The sequence below is a fragment of the Ursus arctos genome, unplaced genomic scaffold (genome assembly GCF_023065955.2).
Source record: "Ursus arctos isolate Adak ecotype North America unplaced genomic scaffold, UrsArc2.0 scaffold_8, whole genome shotgun sequence".
Classification (NCBI taxonomy): domain Eukaryota; kingdom Metazoa; phylum Chordata; class Mammalia; order Carnivora; family Ursidae; genus Ursus; species Ursus arctos.
Window position 1 is genome coordinate 72,887,036 of NW_026623100.1, and position 12,245 is coordinate 72,899,280.

Consider the following 12,245-nt stretch of genomic DNA (forward strand, 5'->3'; position numbering starts at 1 on the left):
GGGGGTGAGGGGAGAGGTGGAGAGAAAGAGAGAGGGAGAGAAAGAGAGAGAGAGAGAAAGAAAGGAACCCCACCTATTTAAGAATCAAAATTTGGATACTAAAATGGGCTGAGACTTTGATTAGCTATGTGATGATATTACAATTCCTCTCCTGCAACACCTCCCCTTACTGTATGGGTCATATTGTCTGCATCAAAGTAAGGGGCTTTATATTGTATTGTTTTATATGAGAACAATTCTATTCTAATTTGAAGGGTGTTTTTGAGAGTGTGAAGTAGAGTCAATGTCACATCCAAAGAACTTTGCTGGGTCACAGGGCAAGCCTTAGGTAAGGCTGTGAGAGCATTCTGCTTCTCTCTGGGAGTCTAGTGCTGGGAATCTGATTTCAGAGCTGTGTTCTAATTACCGTGCTATACAACCATATCCCTAGTGGTGGCTGAAGGACGGTGGAGACAGGGAAAGAGATTTCAGAGCTTATGCTTCAAGTATACCAGTGGTCTGTTGGTCCATCTTTATATGAACACATGTATTAATTTCTGTAGTTTTATAACAAATCTTGACATCCTTTAGAGTAAATTCTTAGACAGTATTCTTCAAACCATCTTGGCTATTTTCAGCTGTTTGAATTTTCAGATACACCTCAAAATCAGCCTGTCAATTTCCACAAGGAAACTTTTCTTTGATTTTAATCCTAATTCTTATAATTTAATTTTTACTATGAAAGTGCAAATGCTGCTTCCTCTTAATATAGGAATATGGATCATATATCTTAAAAGAGTTAAGAAAACTTCATTCTCCCCAATCAACCACTAGAGCAATAAAAGGGATAACATTATGCAAATACAAGCCTTTGAGGTTTGTTTTTTTTTTTAAAGATTTTATTTATTTGTTCGACAGAGATAGAGACAGTCAGCGAGAGAGGGAACACAAGCAGGGGGAGTGGGAGAGGAAGAAGCAGGCTCATAGCGGAGGAGCCTGATGTGGGACTCGATCCCGTAACGCCGGGATCACGCCCTGAGCCGAAGGCAGACGCTTAACCGCTGTGCCACCCAGGCGCCCCTGCTTTTGAGGTTTTGAACTCTCATTTAATTCATTATTTTCATGGGCACTAGTGTAATCTTTTCTGTTATCATTTATGAGAGTTGGCTTCATTGTGGAACTACAATTTTTAAAAGGTCTTTAAAAATAGTTATTTATCAGCTCACTCATATCAGCCCAACTTTTGTGAAGCCTATAGTTATGTCAGTGAATCTGTCTCAGTCAATAGTAAATCTTGTCAGGGACCTTTAAAACTTAACCCCTTTAAAACTCAAGCAAAACAATGTTTGAAGATCCATATTCTTATAATGACATCTATTCAAATTTCCATTTTAGAAATGATTGAATAAAGGTAAAGGAAGATCAAATAACTTGTCCCAGATGATATTGCTGATGAACAGGTTGGAGCTAAAATGAAATCCAGACTCTTTAACTTCTATAATCTGACATTTTCTTCTTCTTCTTCTTTTTTTTTTTTTTTTTAAAGATTTATTTATTTGAGAGGGAAAGAGAGCATGAGTGGGGGGAGGGGCAGAGGGAGAGAGAGAACCTTAAGTGGACTCCACCCCAAGCATGGAGCCAGATATGGGGCTTGATCCCACAACCCAGAGATCATGACCTTAGCCAAAGCTAAGAGTCAGTTGCTCAACCAACTGCACCACCCAGGCTCCTGTATCTGACATTTTCTGCTATCATATTTTGCTGCTTTCAAACTCTTCAGACTGTCTCCTTGGCCTTGTCATTCTTTCCAACATGAATAGTCCCCTCTGCCCCCTTTTTCACCTGTTGGTAGTCTTTGTACACGTGAACTTGCAGCACCAGTCTGTCTCACCCCAGAAATTGCTGCTGATAACCTGGGTCAAAGTGATCTCTCCTCACTGAATTCTTAGAACTCTTTGTACATCTCTCATGTGCTTATCTCATTCTGTTTTGTATTTATACAAGTCCCTTCTTCCTAGCAAGATTGCAAATATCTTGATGGCAGGAAATGATTATAATAAATTTGGTATTCACAATGCCTAGCCCCATAGCCAGCGTAGGAAGGGTACCCACTGCTCATTTGATGAATGGATGAGTTAATGAATTCAGTTGAGTAGAGAAAATGTCTCAATATATCCATGGGCTGGCATTTGGACTTATAGGAGAGATGGACAGAACATGTTAACTTAAAAAAAAATCCAGACAGTTGCTCCTCTCAAATGAGAAGAATATGTTAGTGTCAACAAGAACATCAGATGATACTTGTTGCCAATACATTTATTGTTTCCATATAGAGACAACTGTCCCTCCTAGTGTGCTCTGCTGGGGCTGGGATGACTATCTCCATGCTCCAGGGACAATGTGTTCTTTGTGGCCTTCGAAACAGAAACATGGGCTGTGCTATAAGTCATATCAGATTTTGAATTGATGCTTTCGCCTTCTCCTTAAGATAAGCCCGAAATTTCATTCTTTGAAGAAAAATGAGAATATGGCTTATTTATTGTGAGAACATAGGTCATCTGAAAAGGCAAACAGTTTTCAAATTAAAGATGGTATCTTATGTATTAGAGAGAACGGGAATGTGAAGGCTGCCCCGAGCCACAGGAAGAACACACCTCCCTGGTTGGGAGCTAATGCTGCCTCATCTTGGGAACGATGGCAAGTCACTTAATCTGTTAGGGCCTTAGTCCTTCAGCATCCACATGGGAAAGAGAATTTTCTGGTATCACGGTGAGGATTAGATATGAGATAATGTATATGGATGTGCTCTGTGAACTCTACAGTGTTGGACCATTGCGAGGGAGTGTTCATAACGGAAGCAACCACTGATGGGGTCAACAAATAATTGAACTGGGAATTTGAGGGCCCACAGCTGAGATCTGCAAACTTAAAAGCTGATTTTCTCTGGTCTAAGCAGTAGAAGAGGAGGAGTCTGTGGCTTCTCTGGCTTGGCCCCTCCCCACCCTTGAATCTCTATAAGATGAGAGTTTGAAAGCCACCATGTTATCTCATTTGATCCTCTTTGCTCACTTATGTTCATTACTAATACTACTTGACAATCACAAACCTGAAACTTTATGCCTTGCTCCAGGTCTAACAAACAATAAGGAGTTGAGCTAGAGCCTCCACACAGGTTGTAGGACTCCAAATTATGTGTTTCTAGGAGAGAATGATGATTCTATTCACTCTGTGACAGCAGCAGCTAGGGAAGAATAAACCTATGCATTTATAAAAACTGACTCTGGGCTTTCAAAATGGAGAGTTTACTGTGATTATGAAAGTGTAAATCCTTCTTATGTTTGTAACTTGTAAACACTGAAGAGGATGAATTATTTAACAGATAGAAACAACTTGTCATCTATCATTGCAGAGTGAGGAAGGGAGTGTTTGCTGGTAGAATTTATGACTTTGACATCTCAATTTAGATTGTCCCTTTGGAACACCCAGATATGCTGAATTTATATGATCTGCATTCTCACAGTTTCATATATGTAAACAAAATAAACTCTAGAGGACAAATTCCATTTTGCAGATACCTATAAGCAACTCTTAGAGTATTGTTAGATTTCTCATTAAAATTGCAGATGGGAAGAAACCTTTAAAACCTTGCAGTCTAATACGTGTCTGATACTTTGACCCTCTCTTTGAAATCATTAGATCGTGTGCACTCCACCTCTGTTTGCACCCTTCCCTAGTGAACAGGCTGTAAGTCCATGGGAGAAGCACAGTGCAGTAAGGCCATGGGGACTAGAATCCAAGACATGACCTGAAATCTCAGTTCTGTCCCTTAGAAGATATGATCCTTGACTTGTCACATAATAGCTATGTTCTTGCTTTCATTTATTCATCATTCACCCACAGATACTGACTGAGTGTCCACCATGTGGTGGGTACTGTGCTGAGAGCTACAGACTCCATCTAATATACACATCATGGCACTTGCCTTCACAGAGATTGAGGGCAAATAGAGATGATATGATAAGATAATGGACTTGAAAGTGCTTTTACAATGGGAAAGTCTGAAAGGATGTTAGGTATTATCTCCAAGGGTGGGACATTAGTGGTGATAGCATTAAAATATAATTTCATAACAAATGAAATTTTGGTTTAAATAAATGATGGGAATAGATCTGGGGAGAAAACAGGCTGTTCTGTTGGGCTATGCCCAGTCAGAGATGCCATGGGAACATGGTGCTCACTGTCCCAGGGGAGCAGTGTGGAGGGTGGAGAGGGTCCTGGGTTGCAGCAAGAGTTTGGAAGGCTGTGCAGTATGAGGAGATGAGACAGTGTTAACAGAAGACTGTGCACTGTGGGATGTGATCCAGTCTCTCAGCCATCCAAATATTCCTGAATGTTTTTCCAAACTCATGGACTACTGAGTATGATTATATTTGTCCCAGAGAACAATGAAGGGGCTGGACGAGGTTTTACATGGGCCAGAATCCAGGTCGCACTCACTGAAGTGAAGGCAGAAAAGACTATGTAAGAGTAAGGAAGGCGGTGAGAACCTAAGGAAGACTTGGAATTGCCACAGCCCAGGGACCGATAGTTGGTCCCTATTTAAGGAGATCGCTTCATTGGTCTGCTTTGGCTGTGTAATTTGCAAAATCAGTCTAGCCTATGGTTCATGTTGTGTGTGGTTCCACCGCAGCGGTGTTCCACACAGTTATATTCTGGCCTCTAAGCTAAGGGAGCAACCCCTAATCGGGCCATGCTAGTTTCATGGCAAAAGACAAAGAGTGGTGTCTGAATTATGTCATGGCTCCTAAAGCTCCTGCAAAGAAATATTACCTCTGTTCACATTCATTGGGCAAACAAATCACACAGTCAAGCCTGATGTCTGTGTGGCAGGAAGGTATGATCTTTTTACAGAAAGGGGAAGTAAATACCTTCGAACTGTCATGAAGCTTTAATAATATCTAAGGTCAGGGAGACACCAGCGAACATCAAGATTGCATGAATGTATAAGCAAAGTAGTCTTTGGAGAGCTAGAATCTATCCAGCTCTCAAACTGGAAAAGATGATGGGGCATTGAGGTGATGGAGAATGGGGTAGCAATAAAGGTTGCATGTGAAAAGGAAGGTTGGACCAATTTGAAATAAGTTTTGAGTACCACGAAGAGAATGTGCATTTTATTTTTTAGAAAGTGAGTAGTTGCTATTTTTTTAATGCAGATCACTAATAATTTTAGCACTCTTTTCTGGTGGCTATGTGAAGAATGGATGGAAGAGATAAGAAAAGTAGATAGAAAAATCAGGTGGGAGGCACCTGGGTGGCTCAGTCGTTAAGCGTCTGCCTTCAGCTCAGGTCATGATCCTGGAGTCCTGAGATCAAGCCTCATTGGGATCCTTGCTCGGCGGGAAGCCTGCTTCACCCTCTCCTGCTCCCCCTGCTTGTGTTCCCTGTCTCGCTGTCTCTCTCTCTCTCAAATAAATAAATAAAATATTAAAAAAAAAAAAAGAAAAATCAGGTGGATATGTGTAGAAAAGTCCAGGGCAGTAATGACAGTGGGTAAAATGCAAATAAAAATATAAGGAATGATCAAAAGTTTCAGAGGTGTATTTGGCAGGACCTGGCAGCAGGTTCATTGTCGTTGAGCTGGGAAGAATTCTACCATTGTAAAATCTTATTAACATAAGGTTTACAAAGGATATTAATAGACTAAATAATATGGTAGCAGGGTTTACTTAGCTTCCTTAGGAGCAGAAGCTCCCTTAGAAGCATATTAACAGTCTCGTACACTCATAGTGACCTTGAGGAGACAATCAAATTCAAAGGCAGGGTAGAAATTCTGCTGGTTCCCACTGGCATGGGTGTAGCAATTATTCATGGCTTGTGTGTATTCTTATTGGCCTTTTCTAACTGGTTGGGTGGGGTCCATGACCTATAGGCTAAGAAATATTTTGAATGCCATTTTCGCCCACCGGGTCACTTTATCCATTTATTTTTCTAGTCTATATGGTATCACTGAGTGTGGATAGAAATGGGTATCCAAATTCAATGATTTCATCCTCTTCCCCAGAACACAGGGTTATGTTGCTTTATCAGCCTATAGAGACCTCATAGAAAAACATATTGACCCATATCTGAACATTTTGCATTGGCCAATGGCCTCCTTACTTTTCCATTAGGAGAGGAATGAAATTCCATCCTGCTGAAGGGGAAGTGGGTGGGGCGATGGAGTAACTGGGTGATGGGCATTAAGGAGGGCATGTGATGTGATGAGCACTGGGTGTTATCGCAGTGGGTGAATTGTTGAATGCTACATTTGAAACTAATGATGTACTACTGTGTGTTGACGAATTGAATTTGAGTAATAAAAAAAGTTCCATCCTTACTCCCAGCATAACTCACATCAATCTTCAAGAGTCTTAATTGTTGTCAAGTATTCTTTCTCACTTCCTTGTTGTGTAGCACAAACATCTCCCATTTCCCTTGGTACCAACACTTCTAGATTCATTGAGCTAGCATCTAAGCTTTGTTATAGCCAAGCACCCAAGTTAAAAAATGTTTCTCTGGGGGCACCTGGGTGGCTTGGTCAGTTAAACATCTGACTCTTGATTTCTGCTCCAGTCATGATCTCAGGGTCCTGTGATCGCCCCACATAGGGCTTGAGCTGGGCATAGAGCCTGCTTATGGTTCTCTCTTCCCTCCCCATCTGCCCCTCCCCAACCACTCTCTTTCACACATGCATTCTCTCTCATAAATAAATAAATAAATACACAGTAAAAAAAAATATTTCTCCCATATCCCCAGACGTGGAGGAACCTCTGTTTCTCCTCTTTCCTTTTGAGATAAGATAGATTCATCTTGTCCTTTTAAATTCTTTTCTGCACACACAGCCTTCCAATTTCATCCTTTTCTTCATCACACACCAAGTTATGGTCTTGTTGCATTAATTATATACAAATAATATTTTAATAACATAGCACTCTTATCCATCAATTAGATTGGGTCCCCTAAAGTTTCTTATTAACCAGCATTTTATTATTTTAATTTCAGTTAAGTCCTTTTATCTCCTTCTGGAATACCTTTTCAGGCATCTTATTTTCTGTCCACGTCTTATATGTTGGTATTCCTCAAGATACTTAGTACCCCCCCCAACTCATTCTGCTTGATCTAGTTCATCAACTGCTTATATTTACAGAGAAAAACTGGAATTTTCTCTTAAATTCTCACATATAGACTTGCTCTTTCATTTTGCTGATTAGCGGGGATACTGGTTTTGGTTTCTAGCACCTAGGGAAATTGAAGGACTTTTGTATAAGACAAAGAAGCAACTACTTCCTGCCATGTACTCTCATAGTCCCATTTTCTGCCTGATGTATGATTTCTTTTCACCCTCTTCTCCAAGCTTAGTTGGAACTTTCCATGACCATTTACAACCGAGTCACTGAAGGCTGAAATCTGTGTGTGAGTGTGTGTGTGTGTGTGTGTGTGTGTGTGTGTGTGTGTGTGTGGCTTATTTCTTTGTTTGATTTATATTCTTTGCTTCTGGTGCTGCTTGTGGCTCACCCAACAGAAATATCACTACCTATTCTCCACTGACTAGTACTTGGATTTGTGATCCCAGGTCCACAGCACAATAGCCCTTAAGTCAGCAGGCACAATAAACTGAATCTTGCCAAATATTTCTTTAGCTTTCCCAAGTTGGAAAACCTAGATTTATATGCTATCTGGCCAGTTTTCATTCCTTCTAGGGACTTTATTCCAGAAGCATTGCCAGAGATAACTAAAAATGAACTTAAGGAAAAATTTACAGATGATTGGACAATTAAGTATAATTGAGAATGCCTCTCCTTAAGCAATATATGAATTATTGCTGTACTTATTCTGTGTATTGTGAAATATAACACATCTTTCTTTAAAAACAAGTTTAAAACTTGGTGCAGTTGTAAGAGATTATATAATTTGAAAAATAAAAAGCAAAGACTTAAATTTTTAAAGCTAATCTTAATTCCTTAGCAACTGTAAGCTCTTTGCCTCTAGCATACATATGCCCACTGGACCTCATATATGTTACAGACCATTGCTGGATTTTTTGGAATGCCCCATGGAACATTCAAACTCAGCACATCTAAACTAAGCCATCGTATGTCCTCCTAATTCTTCTGTTTTCCACATCTCAGTGAATATCTCTGCCATTCATGAACTCTGTTAAATCAGGAACAAGGATGTCATCATTGGTATCCTCTTTTTTTCTCACTTGTCAATTTCTCAGCTCAGTCCATATTTCCTTCAAACTTTTGAATTTATATTCTTTTCACAGTTCTCACTGCTGTGCTATAAAGGAGTTCACCTGAACTTGCCCAAATTACCCTAATAGTTGATAGCCTGCTTTTTTTAAAAAAAGATTTTATTGTTAAGGAATCTCTGAACCCAACATGGGGCTCGAACTCAGAACCCCCATATCAAGAGTCACGTGTTTTACTGACTGAGCCAGCCGGGCACCGTGGCAGTCTTCCAATTGCGTTTAATTTTATAATGTTCTACATTGCATGTACTGGCCTTTTCTCTCCAAATATATAAAATATTTCTCAAAGGTAAATATCATATTTCTTACCTTTTGGTATCATTTTCTTGTTAATTTTGGTGCTAGGGCTATAAATATGTAGATTAGAAGTTGAAGTTCCTCTTAAGGGGTCCATGGCATTTTTCTTCTTCATACATCAGCTCATGCCCCTTAGTATCAAGGCTGAAATTGGGCCTATTGCTTAAATGAACTTCTGCAACTCTGAAGCAGTCTGTTGTAGTGTTGCCATGCTTTAAGAGCTGGAAAAATTTCAAGTGAGACCAGAAGCAGCCAAGCTTAACTTTCACTGAGGCTGCTGCCACTCCTGTGGGTATAATGTCTCTGTTCATCAAAAGACATTTTTTTCCTACTTAATGTACTTACCACGTGGTTTTATTAGAATGAATAGCTCTCTCCTTGTAAATGGATTTGGTTGGAAATCCAATTTCTTTCAGGGCCAGTGGGAGAGGTCCAAGGGCCATAAATATTCTTCCTCTAAACTGTTTATAAGTAAAATGTCATTGCTGCAAAAGCCCAACAAATGTCTTGCTATACTAAGTTATGTATAAATCCCTGACAATCTTTTCTTTCTTTCTTTGATGAAAACAGATTGCATTGTTGTCTCACAGTCATGAGTTATGCTCATGGGTGTCATGATGGATAACAGTGTTTATCAGAAGGAGAGTGGATCACCAGGGCATCAACCCTAACTCCTAGCCTTTCTCCTAAAGTTGGAATGAAGACTGTCTTATCATGCTTCCCTCATTGTTTTATCTAGTGCTGGATCGAGGAGACCTGGAAGAACTGACTAAGCCCTCTGCCTCTGATTTGCTTGACTCTGGGTAAGACCTGTTACCTTTCATCTTATTTTTCTGGTGTTAAATGAATATATTCTCATCTATGCATTCTTCACATGATTGAAGTAAATACAGATTTCACCCTGTTTTCAAAGTTAGCACTTAATCCATTCCATGAGATAATTAATTTCATGAAATATTTCTGGGTGGAATATACCTACAGACACAGAGATGATACGATGCTTTTGTATTTGCATTTTCTCATGATTTTTCTCTCCAGAGGGGGGAAAATGGGCAAAATTTTTAAATTGTTTTCTTCATTTGAAAAATGAGGTTCAGTAGAGAAGAGAACTGTAATGTATTGAGTATCTACTATATGCCAGCCATATGCTACGTGCTAAATATATTACATAAATATATATGGATAGTCACAAGCTGATTCCATTTACATCCACTCTTGGTTGGGTTTATATCTACTCTAGGATGGCTTTCTCCTTATGTTTTTATCATCCTCCGAGGTGTCTAAGACACCAGTGCTAGAGGCTTAGCTGAGTCCTGTATCATTGAGAGGTAGATTAAACTTACATAAGAGTTGATTGGAATGTGGACAGCAGCATTTCTGGAAGGCACCTCTTCATCCCAAATACTAATCAGTAATAGTCTGACTCAGGGAAAGGTTGTGGTGTTCTCTGGCAGGCAGCAAGAAGAACTACTGCTGCAACAGTATAAAATAGGAATGACAAAATGGGACTCCTGGTATTTTATTTAGGGCTAAAGGTCCCAAAGACTGAGAGTAATACAAAGCAAAGACGATAGATCGGCTGGCCAAGGAAGTCCTCAAATTTGAGTTCTCAGTTTTGAGATCTTAATATCTACCCAAAGGTACATTCAGATATTAAAATCTCTTAAGGCTGAGGAGGTTGAGAAGGGAAACTTTTTTAGATGATAAGGCTTTCTTGGGGAGAGACTTATTGACAGGTGCATTTCTGCCACCCTTTTCCTTACCCATATAGGAGGGGAGAGCATGTAAAGAACTTTAGAGAAACAATCAGAATAATCAACATATGTCTCTTAGAGTTTTTCGGAGGAATGTGCCAAGACAAAACTATAGCCCAAAATTTGTCTCTAGAAGAGAATCAGGCAGAAGCACCCTGTGTCAGAGGACCAAATTTAGAGGACTGTATAGAAAATGAACTGTGTGTGTCCCCCAGGAGGGAGCTGGTCCGGGCCATCTTAGATCCTTCTGAGAGAACTGCCCAATGGAACAAATAATGCCCGAAGAGGGAAAAGACCATTACATCCCCAGAACTTATTTAACCGTGTAACTGAAAGTTTGTGCTTTTGACCACCTTCATTCATTTTGCCAACCCCTGGCAACCACCAACCTTCTCTGTGCCTAGGAGTTGTTTGTTTTTAGATTACACATAGAAGAGAGATCATACAGAATTTGTCTTTCTCTGTCTGCTTTTACTTTGAGTAACGATGCTCTTTACAGCATCTCCGAGAGCAGTCATCTAGTCTATGCCTGATTGTTTACACTGAGGATGTCTCACTGCCTCCCTTGAGGCCTGTCCCCATTAAGATACAGTTTTCTCTTGAAAACGGAAGCATCAGATATAATTTCTCCAATCCATGTGTAGATTATTTAGCTCCAGACTGTAATAAATGAGATGATTCATTTTTATTATAATTATTATAGCTGACGGAGATTCCAGTCCCTTCCAGGGTAATAAGAGAACAGACCATTGTATGTTTTGTGGTGGTTGTTTTTCATTATTTCTTACGGCTGTTAACTCACGGAAAAAAGGTTTCATAAGATCCAATCTGTTCTAGATATGTAAGTGGCCTTTCCAGCATATAATATTTCATATATCAAAGGGTGTTGTAAACATAAAAATAAGGTAGCATACATCTTATGTACAGCACCATAGACCAGGTGGCTTATAACTATAGAAGTTTATTTCTCACTGTTATAGAGACAGATAAGTACAAAATCAAGTCATTGTTTGGTGAGGGCCTGCAAGCTGGATCATAGACAACTGTCTTTTCACTGTGTCCTCACATGATGGAAGGGATGAGGGACCTCTCTGGGTTTCTCCCCCCCCCCCCCCACAGGGTACTAATCCCATTCAAGAGGGCTCCACCTTCATGGCCTGCGGTCCCACCTCCAAATACCATCACATTGGGGGTGAGATTTCAACATATGAATTTTTGAGGGACACAAACCTTTAGTCTATAGTAGGGACCAAATCTGAGACACAGGGAACATGCTTTCAATGCTCAGGGCATCTACAGTAAGATATTTCTTCAAACGTATTCCTAATAAGTTTCTTGGTGTCCTCATTGGCCTCTCTGCTTTTAAAGACTAGAGGATTGGAGAAAGTTGAGTTAAATGAATTCAAAGCTTTGCAGTGTAGGGAAGAAAAGGACAGTATCCAGGTTTGTGACCTTACTGTTTTAGTTATTAGTTATTTAGCTATTAATCCAGTGTTTCTCCAGCATCTACATTTCAGTCCCCAAAGCCTAGATCTGGGTGACTCTGAAGCTATTGTAACAAGCGTGCGGAAGTTTCAGTTTATCTCCCTCAGTGATCGCATTGCTGGTAGGCTCCATGTCTTCTATTTTATTAGTCTTCCCTTTAGGTTTTGGTAAATTTGCTAAGTTACAGGGACAGAAAGAGCTCACAAATTTCCAGAGGGAAGGAAGATGTGCTCTGGAAGAACCAGTGGACTTTTGAATGGCAAATATTTATGAAGCACTTTTTATGTACCATACACTTTGTTGGGTGCGAAGTGTAAAACGATAAATCACACACAGTATCCTCATCATGCTCACAGTAACTGACATGAAAAGGGCTAAGTGCACCAGAGGGTTGTAGGCGTTATGAAAGACAGCTTCCGCCATGTTAGCTCGGATTC

The 12,245-nt window shown here is 40.0% G+C and overlaps 1 long non-coding RNA gene across 2 annotated transcripts in view; it reads left to right on the forward strand.

Annotated features, from left to right (window-relative positions):
- The window catches only part of LOC123001989 (uncharacterized), a 520,842-nt gene that overhangs the window by 138,604 nt on the left and 369,993 nt on the right, over nt 1-12,245 (forward strand). For both annotated transcript variants that reach the window (XR_006411420.3, XR_008958225.1), the window contains exon 3: nt 9,309-9,372. This is a non-coding gene — a long non-coding RNA (uncharacterized LOC123001989). The remainder of the gene's footprint in view (nt 1-9,308; nt 9,373-12,245) is intronic.